At 36.0% G+C, this 19,369-nt stretch overlaps 1 protein-coding gene and 1 pseudogene across 1 annotated transcript in view; one reads left to right on the forward strand and one right to left on the reverse strand.

Moving 5' to 3' along the window:
- NELL1 (neural EGFL like 1) overlaps window positions 1-19,369 on the forward strand; it is an 883,145-nt gene that overhangs the window by 371,398 nt on the left and 492,378 nt on the right. The gene's annotated exons all lie outside the window — the stretch shown is intronic.
- On the reverse strand, window positions 1,331-1,429 carry LOC123253219 (annotated as a pseudogene).

Genomic DNA, 19,369 nt, shown 5'->3' on the forward strand with positions numbered 1-19,369 from the left:
CCCCCCCCCCATGTACCTTTTAAGTTGGGTTTAGCAGGAGGATCCTCCAGCTCTGTTCTGTTGTCAGATTTGGTTTTCTGTCCCCTGGAAGCCCTTTGTCCTTAATTGTTGTTGAAGGGTTTGCAGAGGTCTTGAGCCTCACTGCGTCTAAGCTGCCATCTTCCCAGAATTCCTCCTTCCTCCTGATTTTTGAACCATTTGCCAATTCCAGAGATTTCCAAGTCAAGAATTTTCTTTCCTGCATCTTCAAAATGTATATTTGCTGAGAATTGTGGGCTGTGTTATTTTTAGAAGGTTAAACAGAGTCACATATCCAGTGGTGTTACATCCCTGGATAGTGATTATGGAGGCTGGAAGCAAGATGGATTGACTGTGGTGGGAGTAGGCAGTGGCATTCCCAGGTAATACCTGCCTGTCAGTTAATAGCTGGCCAGCTTTGATTTTGGTGAAGAAAGTAGGTCACTTCTCTGCCAGGACTGTTCCTTCATTGATGGAATCAGGGACCAGGCAAGAAGCAGGGATGGAAATCTGAGGAATACTCATTCTAACCAGGGGGACTCATGCAAAGTCATGCATAATCAATCCATGGCTACCATATCTGCTGAAGTCCCTGTTTAGATAATTGGGAAAATTAAAATGAACATCTTTATGGATAGAGATGAATACCTTAGATAAGTCTTATTCCATTGAATAAGAACTTAGAAGAAAAAAGGACTCCTAGTCTTCTTATACAGGCTTGAAGGTAGTTACAGATTTTTGCACAGCCTCAGAAACCAAAGAATATAGATACACATAGCTTTATTTAACTATGCAATTATCAGGTGCTCTATGATCCAATTGAATGACTTCCAATTCTTTGCAGAGAATGTGCCATCTCTCATCTATGTTTGTTTAGGCTACTTGCCATCCCTGGAATAACTATTCTCTTTACCTTTTAGAAACCTTCAGTGCTCAGTCTAAGTGCCATTCCTACAGGAATTCTTTCCTCATCCCAATCCTTTCCTTCCCTTCCTTTATTTTGTATTTATTTTGAATATGTTTTTATTTACTTATATACATACATATGGTTTCTCCAGATAGAATGTAAGCTCCTTGAGGTCAAGCCATTAGTTTATTTTTGTCTTTGTTTCCCTAACAGCTAGCTCAATAACTAGCACAGACACATTTAGTAAAATGCTTGTTAAATGATTGAGAGCTATGAGGAAAAAGCCTGTTTCTGCTCAGTATTCAATTAAGATATAGAGAAAATGATTACTTGAGAGGCTTAAGAGAATGAGATGAGGTTTACTGCAGGGACACACTGTAATGAGAATCCACTATAGATCTTTTTAAAAATATGGAACACTTCACAAATTTGTATGTCATCTTGTGCAGCAGCCATGCTAATCTCTGTACCATTCCAATTTTAGGATGTGTGCCACCAAAGTGCCAATTATAGGTCTTTTTGCAAGCAATTACAGTTCATCATAGATACTGGACCAGCAGGCCCCCTCAGCCCTAGAACGCAGCTTTCCAATTACCTGGGGCAAGGCTGACCCCATCAATATATTTCTGGGAATTAAGAGGTGCAACCTAGGACCACTACCCTTAGTACTGTATGACTCTAAGAACTCAGAGATTTGTTTTTACATTCCTCAGTAGATACAACTAAGTCCTTTGTTTAACTGAGGCTAATTTCAATGAAAGAAATATAATCCTACCTGTGGTCCTGCTAGGGTCTTTCTCTATGCTTTAAAATGAAACATCCTTTAACAGATCAAGGTAATTTGCAAGAATGAGGAAGGCAGGAACTTGAGGGAGACAGTTCCTAGAAAATTGAACCTTTAAGAATGCAATGAAATAACACAAAAATTCCAAAATACCCTACCAGCCATCAAAATGGAAGAGAGATGATAGTCTGAAGACAAATAATGTGTGTGTGCAGTACTGATGGCATATAGAGTTGAACCACTTGAGACAATTTACAAAGCATTATTTCAGAGAAATATATTTTTACATTTTGTATATATTTGCATTTGTGTTTTATACCCACTAGATTATAAGCACCTTGAGGGCAGTGATCATCTCTTGCCACATTTTTATATTCTTCAGTTCTTAGCACATTGCTTGGCACATAGTAGGTGCTTAAAAATATTTATTGACCTGAAAAATAATGTTGAACTTGGAGTCAAAGGAGGAGAGTTTATATCCTTGATTGACCACTTATTCCCTGTGTGACTCATTTTACCCGTGTACCTCAGTTCCTTTATTTATAAAATGAGAGTTCCTGAGATTTTCTGAGGTTACTTCGACTTCTTAATTTATGCTCATTTGGACACCTATTTCTATAACAGAGCATGTAAGTATGTTTGGGTCTTCTTTTCACTTCCATGTTGCAAACACAGTGGCCACTCACAGCCTAGTCCCAGTATTGATTGGCTTGCATGTTTTTACTTCATTTTGGGCTTGGGTTTATTATCTTCTTCATAGGCAGCCACCTGGGCTCTTGTTTTCTGGGACTCACCATATTGATGCTAGATGTAATATGAACACATGATTGGCCATTACCCAACTACAGCTCAGAAAACATGAGCTCAAGCAATCTGTCAGCATCATCCTTCCTACTCCCAAGGTTCACAAGCATGTGCTGAGGTCCTCTGAATTGTTCTTGACAGAGCTATAGTGAAAAGAGTCTTTTGTAAGGGTCCAAGTTTGAATTGTAAAATGGATTCTACAGATTCAGAACAGATTCAAAAGTTCCCATGTGGCAAGGAAAGATGCTCTTTGTATGTCCAAAGAGAAACACTTCAACTTACTCTTGTACAAAGTATATTATTAGAGATAGACATGTTATCTCCCCAGCTAGGTTGGAAGCTTCTGGAGGACAGAGATTATTTCCCAATTGCCTTTTACTAAACATGCCTTATGTTCATTACCCTAATAATAAATGCAAAGAACTGCCAATAGAGACCACTTTAAAAATATATTTACCAGGTCAATTTGTCTAGTACTTAAAATACTTGAACAGAATATTATCTCCCACCCTTCAAAAAAAAAGAATATGATCTCTTTGAGAGTAGAGACTCTTACTTTGATATTTGTATCCAAAAAGAAGCCCAAAGGGATGAATAAAGAGAGCTGGGTTTTAGAGCTAAGAAATACTGAGCTCAAATTTAGACTGTGATACATACAATTTGTGTGACCCTAAGCTTGTCACTTATCAGTTAGGTGGCTCAGTGGATAGAACATTGGGCAAAAAACAAGAATATCTGAGTTCAAATTTGGCCTCAAAAACTTACTGGCTATGAGACCCTGGGGGAAGTCACTTACTCTCTATTTGCCTTAATTCCCTGGAGAAGGAATTGGCAAACCATTCCAGTATTATTTGTCAAGGCATTCCCATGGGCAGAGCTGGCCTCTTATGGTCTTGAAGAATCAGACACTGACTGAACAACAGTGTGTGTGGCACCCTGTGAAGTGATGAGCTGAGCAATTTCCCAAAAGTATCAATTGCTGAGAAAGTACAGATTACAAATATAGGGGGGTTTGTTCATGTGGGAGCTCATATTTTAATGAAATCACAGGTTTAGTCCCTAGTTCTATCAATGGCTAACACAGTGCTCAGAACATGGTGGGTATTTAATGCATTCTTGTTAATATGATTGATTGAGGGAACAAGTGCTACACTTATCTCATGGATATAGGAAATGGTGGATGGAAATATCATCCACGTGTACTTGTAATTTATTCTCTAATTGCCTTGAGGTACCAAGAGGGCAGTGTCTCACCAGCAGTGTCAGAGCCAAAACTTGAGCCAGTTCTGTATTTCTAAGCCTTTTCCTACATTAGCTTCAACATTGCCATTCATTGTAAATACATGTGATGTGTGTGTATACATATATATGTGTATATACATATATACATATATACATATATACATATATATATATATATATAATTAACTTTCACTCAATCAGCAAATATTTATTAAGTGTTTGCTCAATAATTTGGCAGTGTTAGACTCTGTTGATACAAATACAAAATGGAAATAATCCCTGACCTTCAGGAACTTACATTCTATTGGGAAGAGTGGGGTAGAACATTTTCAGATATATTGGGTAACAAAACATACGTTCTGGGTCAAGAAAATGTAAAAATAGTCTCATTAGGCAATTTTTTGTATTTATTATTGTCAATTTTCAGCCATGATCAACTCTTGGTGACCCCTTTTGGGGTTTTCTTGGTGATACTGAAGTGGTTTGCCATTTCCTTTTTCAGCTCATTTAACAAATGAGGAAATTGAGGCAAAGAGGATTATGTGACTTGCCTAGGGTGACACAGTAAGTGCCTGATGCTATATTTGAATGCAGGAAGATAAGTCTAGAATGATACTCAGACTCTATCCTCTAAGGCACTTAGATGTGCCATTTGCATTTTTTAACCAAGTTGTAAATATTGTAGTGGTACCCTTTCATATTTGCGGTGATAAGCTGAGTACATGTCACTGTAGAATGACTTTCCCATCCTTTTGGGGATGAGTAGAGAATTATTCATAGATTTCCAAAAATATTAAAAAATACAGATATTGATTTTTTCCCTTAGACCCCAAGAAATAGATTCACAATTCTTTGATTTTCCTAGTAACCCAAGATTTGATTGCACAGACTGAATTCAAAGCACAACTTGAACCTAATTTTAGCATATGATGCTGTTCCTTAGACAGTAGCTCTGTAAAAGATATTTCTAAAACTTTGTGCATTTCAACATAGAATTTACTTTCAAACATAATAAAACAGACAGAGGAGCTTACAGTGGATTTAGGATAAAAAAGACATTTTCACAATCCAAAAAAATAGGGTTATTTGTGATTAAGTGTTGTGACATTTCTGCTGCTTTCCAAGAAAGAGTCAGCATTTGTAAATAAAATCAACAAATGGGTTAAGAAACATAAATGTTTTATACCACTATTCAGTATATCAGCTAGTGACACTGACCAGAAGTGTTTTTTTATTCAGTTAGAGGGGAAATTGTCCATATTGTCCAACAATTATGCTTTAATTTTAAATTGAAATTCCCAGTGGTTCTTGTTCAAATGGATTTTCAATTTCTTTTATTATTTTTAAATGATTAGTTTACGATTTAAAATTATTTAAATGACTGGAAATTCATAGGGGAAACATTATAGAGTGACTATAGGATGCCAGCCTTAGATTCAGGAAGCCTTGAATTCAAGTCTAACATGTGACAGATACCAATTGTGTCAAGCTGGGTAATTCATTTAAATTATCAGAACCCCAGGCAGCTTATGAAAATCAGAAGTTGCCCTGAAGGCCAAATGTTTATTGGAAGAATTCTTCACTAGTTACAACTTAAAATCATGAAGTCACAGGTTCAGTCTCAAAAAATATTATGAAATATGAAACAGTTAAAACTATATGAAGGTCAGTCTTGGTCTATAATGGGCATGTGACCAAAACATGTAAATAAGACAATTTTTAAAAAATAGTACAAAATGAGAAAGTGCTATAATTTCATCAATAGGCAAAGAAATGAAAATTAAAGCAATACCTTGTACTCAACAAATTGGCAAAAATAATGAAAAGCAATGGAACTCAATGCTGCTGGGGTTTTAGAGAAATGGCCACTCATTCTTTACTGGTGGAATGACAACTAGTCTAACAAATCACTGTGAATATTTACAATATAAGTTGTAAAAACAATGAAACTTTTTGATCAAATAATTCCAGAATTGAGAATGTTCTGAGCCATTTTCAAAATGACAAGAACAACAAAGGGTTATTTGTTCAAAGATTTTCATATTAGCCTGCATTTATTTAATAATTATTTAATTGAATCTGTTAATTTTTTAAAACTCTTACCTTTGTCTTATCAGTTCTAAGACAGAAAAACAGGAAGGAGTAGGCAATTGGAGTTAAGTGATTTGCCCACAGTCATGCAAGTAGGAATTATTTGAGGCTAGATTTAAACCAATGTCTTCCCTGCTCAGGTCTTGGCAGTCTATCCTTTGTGCTACATCACTACCCTGAATCTGTCATTTTTCAATGAATATTATAATAGAATAATGTTGTACTGAGACTTAGGATGTCAGAGTAGGGATACTAATTTTGTGACACTTTGTTCTCATCTTTAAAATAAGGGCATTGGGCAAAATGATCTTCGAGGAGCTTTTAGTTCTGATTTACACAAATCAATGAGTCTCTCATTATCTGATATGAAATTATTCATTTGTTCACCCTTGTTTCAGAAGCTTTGTCAATAATACAACTTCCTAATCTTCATTATTAATTCAGTTCAACCCCACAAACACTTTTTTCACATGCCAACTAATGTGAAGAATGGTGCCTCCTAACTACTGACAAAGACAAAAAACAAAGAAATCCCTGCCCTTCAGCAGCTTATATTCTACTAGAATGTGATACAATTAATAAAGAGAAAAGTAAATAATAATATATAAGTAATTATATATGCAATATTAAAGTTATATAAAATAAGAAAAATAATTTCAAGAGAGAGAAAGCTGGAAGGATCTGGGAAAGGCTTCTTCTATAGGAGGTGTTGTATGTGAGCTATTTTTTGAAAAAGGTTATGGCGATCAACAATGTGGAAGATTAGAGATGAAGTAAATGTTATTCCTCCACACAGTCACCAAAGCAGAGTCCTTACAATATGGTTTCCCTATTCAACATTCCCATTTTCTGTCCCAATCTTTAGACTATCAGTCTCTTCACACTCACTCTGTGACTCTAATTTTTATTTTAACTCTAGGGGAAAAAAAAAGATGTTATGTTCTCTTTGACCCCAAAGAGTTTTTAAACCTTAGACTGAGCTGGAAAGAAATCAGAATCTTCATATTGTGCCTTGTCAGTTGTTTGTACAGAAATTGCTGGTGGTCAGTATTCTTTCTTTGCTTTATTTAAGATATTCTGGTTGCCTCTCCTTCCTAATGAGATGCAAGCATACATCAGCTCAGTAGAAATATGCCCTTGATTATATTCCATATGCCATGACATTTCTTATTTTTCAAATCTAGTTTTAAACAGGTGAACTGTTTAAGGCAGTTTCTGGACATCAAGATAACTCAGGTGTCCTACTTTCTACCCGCGGAGGGGAGTTGAAACATTTGCAATGGGAAGGCATTAGATTTTCAGGAAATCTTGCATTTTTAAGCGGTATTCATTTCCCTAGCATAAATATGCTCTATTTCTAATTGGGCAGGACTTACTGTGTTGACAGCATCAATATGCTGAGAAAAAATGCAGCTTCTAATTCACTGAAGAGAGCCTTAAGACTGAAAAGAAAAGTCAAATCAGTCACAGGCACACACAAAAAGGCTCATCCCCCTGGGTTAAAAGGTATAAAGAAAGCATTTTTGGAACTCCTAAGGGGCAGATGCAAAATAGTTAAGGGAGTATTAGCTTGAAACTTGAGCTGTAGCTTGAATAAAACATAGTTCTAAAATGTGTGATCTATTAATTTTTCCTGCTAAGTCTGCTTTTTCTCTTTCTCAAGTGAGTTTTCATCCTAATGTGAGATGTTGATGAAAATTGGCCATCTTCTAGAACAATCATGAAGATGGCCACAATCCATAGTCACTGGCAGTCATTCTTCAAGAAGGTCTTGACTGTAAGTGAAGATTAAAATTCATTGGCACATTTAGGAGAGGTTTCTCATTTTTTTTTTTTTTACTGTTGTAACCATAGCAGAATAGCTATGAATCTCCTCTTCCGGAAGCCACACATAACATACATATGCAACTCCTGACATGTAGCCAAAGCATTTTTATACCTGCAAGAAGGTAACTAGCTATAGATAAAGTCATTGTTCAGTGTTTTCAGTTGTGTCTGACTCTTCATGACCACAGTTAGGGTTTTCTTGGCAAAAATTGGTTTGGTCTTTCCAGCTCATTTGATAGATGAGGAAACTGAGGAAAACAGGGTTAAATGACTTGCCCAGGGTCACACAACTAGTAAGTATCTGAAGCTATATTTGAACTCATGAAGATACGGAAGATACCAATACTATAATACCTCTATTTTGATCATATACAAAAAAGAAGGGAAAAAAAAGGAAAAATTATTCAGAATCTGGTTTTACTGATACCTAATCACCCTAGCTAAAAGATCTGGACAATTCAACTTTTCCAGACACCAATGTTCTTGAAACCAATTATACTAACTCTGTTGAATTGGACCTATTGAATCTTAGATTGATTCATTTACAATTCATGTCAAAAAGCCTTTTGTAGTTAGGTCCTGGAAGAGTAATCATCGATGACTAAATGACATTGAACAAGATACTCCCAAGTGGTAGGCTGACTAGTGCTGTGCTTTTCAGATAATAAAAGTCCTTAAAAATGCTATTTTTTATTCATTCATCCATTCATTTATTCATTCGTGATAGTAAAGACAAATGTGTTCAAGAACCCTGTTTTTGAAGTTGAAGCTGTAAATGAGAAGAATGATTTATTTTCTCTGAGTGATGTTTTATATTTTACAGGGAACATCCATCTAGAGTCCATAAGATCCTTGATAGTCAGGATTTTTTCATTCTATGTTCTTACATCTCTTGTGCCTACTACAATGCCTGGCATCTAGTAGGTGATTAATAAATGTTTTCTGATTGAGTGTTTGGTACATTTTCTCATTCCATGGAGTAGATAGAATAAATCTTATTATCTCTGATTCATAGATGTGAAAATCAGGAAGCAAATGAGGTCTCTGGAAGGAATTAGTGATCTTACAGAGGCAAGAACCTGGATTTTCAGATGCTTAGTTCAGACTTCCTTCTACTTTATTACAAAGTCTCTAAGACACTGAAGTATATATCTTATTGAAAGGTTTGTAACATTCTAATCTAGTAGTTTAATTTACTTAGATGTGTCTGAACTACCAGAGGTACAAAGGCATGGATGAATGGAACCAGGGTCTAATCTGCTCATCAGGGCTAACTGTTAAATTTTTAGTTTGAGCATTTACACCTTAAAAATTTGCAAATGCTACAAGTCAAGATATGAATTATTGTTTTATTGGTTTGGTAAAATGTAGGTTCATTTTAAAAGTTTATTCAGCATATATTTTTTCTGGGAAGTTACTTGTTAAATATTGCCAGCTTATCCCCATACCAAGGATTCAGATTCCCAAGGAAAAGGGGCAGGGAGACAGCATGATCTAGAACAAGAAATTCCAAAGACTTCCCATTCCTCACATAAGAACATCCCATTGCCTGTCTCTTTGGCTCTGTGAGTCTATTCCCCATTTCTGAAATACACTTTTTCTTCACCAACTTCTGGAATCCCATTATTATTACTGAGTTGTTTCATTTGGGTCTGATTCTTTATTAACCCATTGGGGTTTTCTTTGCAGAGATAATAAAGCACTTTGTGATTTTCTTCTCCAGCTTATTTTATAGATAAGGAAACCAAGGCAAACTGGGTTAAATGACTTGTCCTTGTTCATAACCTTAGTATGTCCCTGAGGGCAGGTTTGAACTCAGGTCTTCCTGGCTCCAGACCTGGCACAGAGCCACCTAACTGACCTAGTTTCCTTCAAATTTCCACTGAAGCCCCACTTTTTACATAAAGACTTTCCCACTGGATACACCTTGTATTTACTCTGTACAAATCCTGTATGCTATCTCCTGATCTTCTTATTCACATATAAGTTCTTTGAGGTTAAAGAAAGTTCTAATTTTTGTCTCTTCCAAGTCAAGTAGTGTCTAGAACATAGTAGTTTTTAATAAATACTTATGAAATGATTAATATCTGCACTATCTTTGTGGTATAGTTAATACTGTATAGTAGTCAAGACTTGTATTCTAAACTCTACCCTATACTTTTGGTGAACCTGCATAGAATGTTTAATTTTTTAGTGTCTCAGAGAGCTGTCAAAGGCTGTTTCCTCCGCAAAAAAATCACTCATCTGCTTGGGCAAAGTGTTTCATGAGTTCTCATCATTGATTAAATTGAAGGTCCAGACCCAAACCCAATGAAAAACATTTACCCTCTTCTTAAGATGCTTATAGGGATACATGATTAAACAACAAGCACCATGTCATTGTGAGTTGTTATTTTTCTCCTGAATTTCAGATTAAAGTGTTTTCATACGTAGGAGAAAACTTCATCAGATTATGAAGCCCTGAATTAAAAATCCAACAAGCTTTGTTGATTTTCCTAGCAAAAGGGAAAAAGTCTTTGGAATTTTAAGACCAATGACTTTCTCTTTTGAATCATTTGGTTTGCCATTGCAAAATTTTTACATTTTTGTAAATTCCATCAGGAATGGTGTCTCCTCTTAAAGATCACAGAATAGGCAGCCTTCTGAACTCTGATCTCAAGTGTTAGAATGAATGAGAGGTTTATGGGAATTTTTACCATTTTTACCCACAGGTTGGATAGACAGAGAAAATGTCAAATAGTTCTTCATGAAAATTTAAAATATACTTTTGAAAACCATTCTGAGTTAATGTATGATAGGTCACTTTTTAATGACCTGTCTTTTTATGGCTGGATAAAACTATGAAAACAGGCACTTTGCACAATCCAATCTATATGTAACTAAATAAAGGTTGGATTTTTTTATCCTGATGGGTACATCAGTCCTTTTAGAGCAATGAGTCCTTGACTTTTTGAAATGATGACCTCTTCAATAGGTACAGGGAAAAGATTGCTAACGCTGGAATCATAGAATCTAGTTTGTATCCAGTTTCTGATTCTTACTACCTATCTGGGTGATCTTGGACAAATACCTTAACCTCCCTGAGACTCAGTTTGCTCATCTGTAAAACGAGGAGATTGGATTTAATGTTAGATTTGGAATTTCCCTTCTATTCTAGATCTATGAATTTGTTACCTTAGAATAGAATCTTAGAATTATTGGGAAGAGGGCACAGATGTTATCTAGCCCAATATCCTACTCAAAGCAAATATTCTGTATATAATATATTATTGCATAAATCATTCAGTTGCTACCTGAATGCTTCTAGTGATGGTGACTAAAGAAGCTCCATTTAGGGTATTGGATTTAGAGTCAGAAAGACTTGGGTGAAGTAAGTCTCACTTCAGAGATTTAGCAGCTATGTGTCTCCAGGCAAGCCACTCAACCTTTCTCAGCCTCATTTTCTTCATCTGTAAAATTCTGGAGTTGGACTTCTTAGATTCTAAGGTCTCCTCTAGCTCTAAATCAATGATCCTGTCATTTATCCTTTTGATGCATCTCATTCCATAATTCAATTTAAAAAGCTTTTATTAGGAATCTTCTATGGACCCAGGTACTGTATTTTTTTCTGAATCATTGCTATTCATAGCTAGATAGTAATAATTTTTAAAAGTACAGGAAACATTTATTTAAAGATTTTTGAATATAATTTTGTTTGGAAACTTTTTCAAGAGATTGAGTTTCCATGCTCTTGGAAATATAAAGAAAACCTACTAGGGCTAAGAAGTACAGTTATTCTTTCATAAAGTAAGTTGTTATTTAGTCATTTCAGTTGTATCTGACTCTTTGTGATCCTCATTTGGGGGTTTTCTTGGCAAAGATACTAGAGTGGTTTGCCTTTTCCTTCTCCAGATCATTTTATAGATGAGGAAACTGAGTCAAACAGGGCTAAGTGACTTGTCCATGGTCACACAGATGGTAAATATCTAATGCCAGTCCTGAACTCAGGAAGATGAGTCTTCCTGACTTACAGGCTTGATCCTGTATCCACTGTGTCCCTTAGCTACCCAAGAAAATGAGACTACCACTTATTTCCAAATGATTCCCAAGAACCTGAATGGGCTAATGAAATCCAAAATGTCACTTAGATATAGTAGACCTCCCACAAATATTTGCCGGATTTAAAAATGCACATACTCTAGATTGGTTCCAAATTGGTAGGAATAGGTGATACCCAAGAAATATAGACCCTGGCCGGGGGCTAATAGAACCAGTAACAAGGAATATTCTTCTAGTTAAATTAAAAGAGAGAAAAAAAACTCAAAAGGAGGAAGTTATACATCAATAACTCTCTTTTATCTGCTTCTCCCCCAGGCTTTTCTTTCATAGCAGAGACAGATAACTAAAAGAGATAAAACATACTTGCTGGTAGACAATGGATCTTTTTTGCTCTTTGGGTACTTGTAGAAGAATCACTTACAGATCCCTGGGTGTCCTAAAGTATAGACTCTTAACTCCTGGAGTGGAGTGTTCTGAGGCATTTCAATTCCTTAATAAAAACCTGAGGACAATGAGGTTCGAGGGCACCTCCCCTACCAGTATTTAGTAGCTGAGATGAAGACCATTCCAGTTGGAGCATGGGTCATGTCCTTTGAAATTATGTCCTTTAGGGGCAAGCTCACTGCGATGTCCAATCATTTTCCTGCCTTCACACTGTGACTGGTTGTTATATTTTTCTGAATATGGTGTGATCAAGTTGTGTCTTTGGGCTGACTCAATTTCTGCTCTCCAGTCCCTTGGTGTTTTATTTTCAAGCTATAGAACACCCAGCTGGTGGGCTATGGAATGAAGAGACTCCAAATCAAAGCATGTCCCTAGGAAGAGGAAAGGATGTTTTTAGTCCTATATATAGAGTATGACCTGGTAGAGGTGAATCTCAGGAAAAAGATTTGAGTCCTTCCTCTTAAAGTGTATTGCTTGTCTGAATGAACATGTCTCACTCTTGTCAATCCAGCCTTCTGAAGTATCTCCTCTGAGTCTGAGGAATATTGATGGCTCAGTTTGTCTTTACCTTGATCAGCCAGCCAGCCACCAGTAACCCTACAAGAAGAAGCAGTCACACTCTAAGGAATGAAGGAAATTTGAAGTGACAGCCTCCTAATTACCATGGGAATAGGGTTGCTTTATCTTCTGATGACATGGAATTTGTTGCTGCTATATGCACAGGAGAATACATTTAAACTAGCAATTAAGGTGTCTTTATCAAGCTTGTGTCTGTTAACTTGTTTGGTTGTGAAGTGGAAGTCATTAGGGTCTGGAATGTGCCAGGGAAACCCCTAGATGATGGGCCAACAGCCAGTAGCATCCAGCATCCAAATAATTGCATCAATTTATTGAATGCAAACATGGCGGCTTATTGGGACCACATTGCAGGTAAATTATGTCCATTGTTCTATGAAACAAAGAGCTGTGGGGTTTGGAGGGAGCCCTAAAACACTAACAATCCCAGGGCTCTTATTATTACTGCCCCGTACAAATAGTCTTTGGGCTTTATTTATAGTTTGTAGCAATAGCGTTGTATTGTATTTTCTTCTTGGCAGCAGAACTCTGCCTTGAATTGTAGTTTCATTTCTAACATCAATTACTTATCGAGGGAGAGCCTTCTTTGGCCTGAATGATCTTCAATTTTCTTGGAGGAATATAATATAATATAATAGCAATCCTTCTTTATTTATATGGACAGAGATATATACATTAAAATGGCAGGCTAAAGTTGGGTGGTTAAGTTGTAATAGGACTGAAAATATAAAGTACGGCCAAGATTTATTTACGCGGAAAAACTGAATCAGTTTTCTTGCCAAAGAAATCTGTAAAGGGGAGCCCAAAGGAAAGAGTGTAGAACTGAAGGCTTCAAAGTTATAATGAGATGAGGTTGCCTCAGGCTACATCAGCAAGGAAGAACAGGCCCTAATTTTGTTGTCTCAGAAGCAAAACATTGCTTTTTCTGTTGATTATTCAGAATATATGTCGTTAGCCATATGTGTATGTCTTTAGTCAGCAATACAACTGGAGTTGGAGTTTCATTGACAAGTGCTCTGATTTCCACTCAAATACACATACAACAGTGCTTCTGTGAACATTTTCTGATGATTTCTCCTTTCAGTGTCATGGCTTTGCACATAATAGGCACCTAATAATATGCTGAGATAAATCATAAAATGCTTACTCAAGGAGAAAGTGAGCTATAAGTGTAAGGGTTTGGGCTAGGTTTTTCTAAATTATTTCTAAAGTCTTTCTATGTCTAAACCTAAGATCCTATGAGCTGAAAGGGACATTAGGGACAATCGCATCAAACCCTGTCATTTTAATGAGGAAAAAAGTAAGTTCCAGGCAGAAATAATTTGCTCAAGGTCACACATCTAGTTAGGAACCTAAACAGGATTTGAACTTGGTTCTCTTGCTTTTCATTCTAGGACTCTTTCTAAACCATATTATCTTTCTTTCCTAGTCTTCCTTCCTTCTATTGGAATTTAGTTAATTTTTTTTAACTTTTACTTTCCATCTTAGAATCAACACTAATTATGGGTTCTAAGGCAGAAAAGAGTTAAAGTCTAGACAATGGAAATTAAATGACTTGCTAGGGTTCATATACCTAGAACCTCCTGTCTACAAGCCAGCCTTTCTATCCACTGAGCCAACTAGCTGCCCCCTGCTATTTAGTTATAAAGTCAAAGGGATCCTACCTGATCTTCTCACTTAATGTTCATGTTTAATTCTACTGATGATGTGATAAGCATCTCTGGATTGACCATTGCCCACATAGTAGATACCTCATTGCAAATAACAAATTAGTTGCAAATCTTCACATTGAGGGCAACAGAAAAGTGGTAAGAGCTAGGCAATGGGGGTTAAGTGACTTGAACAGGAAGGAAGTATTTCAGGTATATTTCTATATCAGATATATCTATATATCAGATCTATGATTCAGGTCATATTTGAACCCAAGACCTTCCATTTCTAGACCTAGTTTTCAATCCACTAAACTCCCTTTATTTGTGCTTTTGTATCCATGTGGCCTAGCAAAATGTTTGGTATGTGGTGGGCACTTAATAAATGCTTATTGAATTTATTGAAATGAATTGGAAACAAATTAATCACTATAATTTTCCTGAATTCCAGTTTCTTATAATATCTTAAATTTCCTTTGTATAATAAGTGAAATCCCACTTAAACAATGATGTCTCTGTATGAATCTGTGTGATAGAAATCTCTTTTCTCATATCATCTATTGCTCCTCCTTTCTGTCATCCACCTGCCTGAGAAAATGGTGCCTAGGACTGAGCATACAAATATGTTTTCTTACTAAAAAATAAGAACTTAACTAAGGGCACCAACTGCTATAAAAATATGACTCTTGTTACCATTTCCTGGGATCTGTGTGAAACTTGTGGACTTGCAATCCCTTTCTTTTTGCCTAGGTTATTATTTATTATTATTATTCCTATTGACTCCCAGAGGAGCATAGGGCCACAACCATCTCACGCCAACGGACTCTGTTCTGGGAGTAGTATTAATTATCCAGAAGAGAGGTGCAATATTAAATAGTTCTTTATTTGAGGCACTAGTCTAATGGTTTGTCAGAGTTTCTCTGCTACCTGTGTGGTTATCCTTCCTAAAAGGTTGTAGCAATCCACTGACTATCAGAGAATATTTAATCTTCAGACAGGTAAGACAGCTTCCCTATGACCAGCTTCAAGTATCAGTGCTGGTAAGATCCATAATTAAGCTTAGGAGTAAAATATAATATTACTCAACATATTATAGCACAACATAACATTACGGATCTATATATCTGGAAATTCCATTCTGTGTCTCTGACCTCTCATGCCACACCCAAAGCACTCAAACTTGAAGGATCATAAAAGGGATTCCAGAGACCATCTAGTCCCTTCATATAGCATGATGATTTTTGAATAGAATAAATGATGATTATCGAACATAATAAAAATAAAAGGAAATAGATCGTACTCTTCTATAAAGAACTATGCACTTCTAGTCATCTCCTAAACCTCCTCCTCCTGGCCCTTTTAGATTTTCTGGGATGATTCAGAAAATGCTTTCTCTTGCTTTGGCCCATGATATTGAGAAAACAATACCCCCCACATTCATACAAACCTTCCCTTATTTCTTTTGACAAAGTATATTTTGAGTGTATCTAGAGCCCCATTTCAAGGTCATGATCTTTGAGAAAGTAAAGCAGGGGAGACCACATTTGAAATCAATGTTTGAAATTTTCCCTGCTTTATAGATCCATCTCCTGGTGTTTATTCAAACTTTTAAAGCAAAAAAATGACTAATATTTTTCACATGGCTCACTATTGAGTTAAATGTATCACAGCTCTTCTAGTAGACTATTTCTGTTTACCTAACAAAAATGTACTTTTGCATTCAAACTTCTTTTTTCAGTTCATTATCCCAAAGGGGTTCATATAGGTGGGTGATGGTCTTATTACTCAGGACTCTTTCTCATCATGGTTCCTGTTTCCATATCTGTCCTAGCATTTTAATGTCTATTGTAGCCCTTGACTGTAGCTATCTTGGTCACCAATAGTCTAAATCAAGTGGTAGCAATAGCTTACCTGCAAGATGAACAGGGAACTCTGATAGTCATTCTTGTATTTCAGAAGATGCAGGTCACATCACAGAGTATATTCAAAGTACAACTTCCCTGACATTCCTGTGTTAGTTTTACTTCCAAGTGAATCACATATTCATGTTCATTTCTACCTATCTGTGCAAACTTCTGGGACTCTCAGGTCCTTACAAAAAATGACACTGATCTCTAAATAAAAAGAGAGGAGAAGAAAGATAATGGGTGTTAAGATCTCTCAGAATAATCACCAGGAAATAAAAGTGTAAAAAAGAGAAGAAGAACATGAATTTTATGTCTTGTTTAGTTTCCATTTTATTAAAAATGCAAGATAGAATCATGGAATTACAGCAAGAAAGAAGTCATGGAGTCCAACTCGCTCATTTTACATATGAGGGAACTGAGGTCTAGAGAGAGAAAACTGCTCTCAGGTCACATAGCTAGGAAATACCTAAGGTAGTATTTGAACCCAGATCTTTTTGACTTCCAGTCCACTTCTCTATTCATTATATCATATTGATTTTCTTTTTTCTTTCTTTATTTTTTAAATATTTATTTTTTAGAAAAGTTAACATGGTTACATGATTCATGCTCTTACTTTCCCCTTCACCCCTCGACTTCCCCCCCCCCAATAGCCATTGCACATTTCCACTGGTTTTAACATGTGTCATTGATCAAGACCCCTTTCCAGATTGTTGATAGTTGCATTGGTGTGGGAGTTTCCAGACTACATCCCCAATCATGTCCACCTCAACCCATGTGTTCAAGCAGTTGCCCTTCTTCTGTGTTTCTACTCCCACAGTTCTTCCTCTGACTGTGGGTAGCCTTCTTTTCCATAAATCCCTCAGAATTGTCCTGGGTCACTGCATTGCTGCTAGTACAGAAGTCCATTCCATTCTTTTTTACCACAGTGTATCCGTCTCTGTGTACAATGTTCTTCTGGCTCTGCTCCTTTCACTCTGCATCAATTTCTGGAGGTCTTTCCAGTTCACATGGAATTCCTCCAGTTCATTATTCCTTTTAGCACAATAGTATTCTATCACCAGCATATACCACAATTTGTTCAGTCATTCCTCAATTGAAGGACATACCCTCATTTTCCAGGTTTTTGCCACCACAAAAAGTGCAGCTATAAATATTTTCGTACAAGTCTGTTTATTTATGACCTCTTTGGGGTACAAACCCAACAATGGTATGGCTGGATCAAAGGGCAGACATTCCTTTATAGCCCTTTGAGCATTGTTCCAAATTGCCATCCAGAAAGGTTGGATCAGTTCACAACTCCACCAGCAATGCATTAATGTCTCAATTTTGCCACATCCCCTCCAGCATTCATTACTCTCCCCTGCTGTCATTTTAGCCAATCTGCTAAGTGTGAGGTGGTACCTCAGAGTTGTTTTGATTTGCATTTCTCTAATTATTAGAGATTTGGAACACTTTCTCATGTACTTATTGATACTTTTGATTTCTTTACCTGAAAATTGCCTATTCATGTCTCTTGCCCATTTATCAATTGGGGAATGGCTTGATTTTTTATACAATTGATTTAACTCCTTGTATATTTGAGTAATTAGACCCCTGTCAGAGTTTTTTGTTATAAACTGTTTTCTCAATTTGTTGTTTCCCTTCTGATTTTGGCTGAATTGTTTTTGTTTGTACAAAAGCTTTTTAGTTTAATATAATCAAAATCATTTATTTTACATTCCGTAATTTTTTCTAACTCCTTTTTGGTTTTAAAATCTTTCCTTTCCCAGATATCTGAAGTATACCATTCTGTGTTCAAGCTAGTAACAAAGACACCTAAGGTTTCTTGTAACTGTCAGGTCTTGGATTTGTAATCATGGTTATTTCCTTGTAGATATTAACACCCCAAATTCTAGAAAATCTCCAAAGTATTTTAAATACTTCATTAGGGAAAAAAGGTTAGTGTTGGAGCTTGCAGGCAATTAAAATGTGTGATTGCCTCTGGATTTTTAGTTTCAGGCTAAAGATTAGGTGTAATAAACTGGGAGTCGGAGGGGGTTATAGGACCTTGCACATAGTAGGTACTAAATAACACCAAGCAGAACCTTTTGTTTTACTTCTAAATCTCATTACAATCTGACATCTTCCTATCTTTAGGGGTATTTTGGAAACTCTGTATTATAAAAAAAACTAATTTTGAGTACGAGAGGGGAACAGATATCTTAATGAAAATTGTATGCTGTTGAACTACAAAGAAAAGCACCTTTTCCTTGTACTATGCCAGAAACATAAAGAGAAGCTGCCAGACCAAGAAGTTTCAAGCACTTCAGTTGAGTATAGCATTACCAAAAGCAAGCAAACAGCAGACACAATTAGTGGTCATGCCATGACATTATTTTGAAAAAAAAAGCAACCAGTTTTGGTGATAAAATTATTGGTCACACCAGTGATCTATTAACCAGTTGGTGATCTTACTAGAGGGTGAGTTAGAATGGAAAAGGTATTTTTTAGTTAATCAATCTTTTGGGGCCAGTCTAGAAGAGATCATGGTATAAATGCTTATGATTGAGGGAGGTGATTATGAAATTTTAGTGCTTTCCTTTTCTTTAATCATTACCTTTATTTAGGTTTTTATTGCTTAATGCATTCATACCTTCTTTAAAATTAACATAGAATTCAATTATAGAATAATAAAACTTCTATTGGTAGTGCATTTTTTAAATTGAATTGAAAATAATGCATAAGATTTAGGAAGATGGTTATGCTCTTGATGGCAATAGGGATAATGTATATACTTTTAAAGATATTAGAATGGTGACTGGTGGTACTGATTTAGAACCTTGGACTTTCTCCCTCCCTACTCGTATTTAAAGTCTTTGACTATACAATCAGGAATCAGCTAACATGAAATAGAAAAGGATCTATCTTTTAAATTTAATACAGATTTAAAACAAAAATACTCAATTCTAAATATAGCATGCTTTCAGCCTCCTACTACTTAATTAACCAGTGGAGAGATCTTTGGTGCTGAAATCAAATGAACTGGGTTCAAATCATATTTCTGAAACCATCTGTATGACTTAGGATAGATAAGTCATATGTT

Source organism: Gracilinanus agilis, chromosome 6 (assembly GCF_016433145.1).
Source record: "Gracilinanus agilis isolate LMUSP501 chromosome 6, AgileGrace, whole genome shotgun sequence".
NCBI classification, from domain to species: Eukaryota; Metazoa; Chordata; class Mammalia; order Didelphimorphia; family Didelphidae; genus Gracilinanus; species Gracilinanus agilis.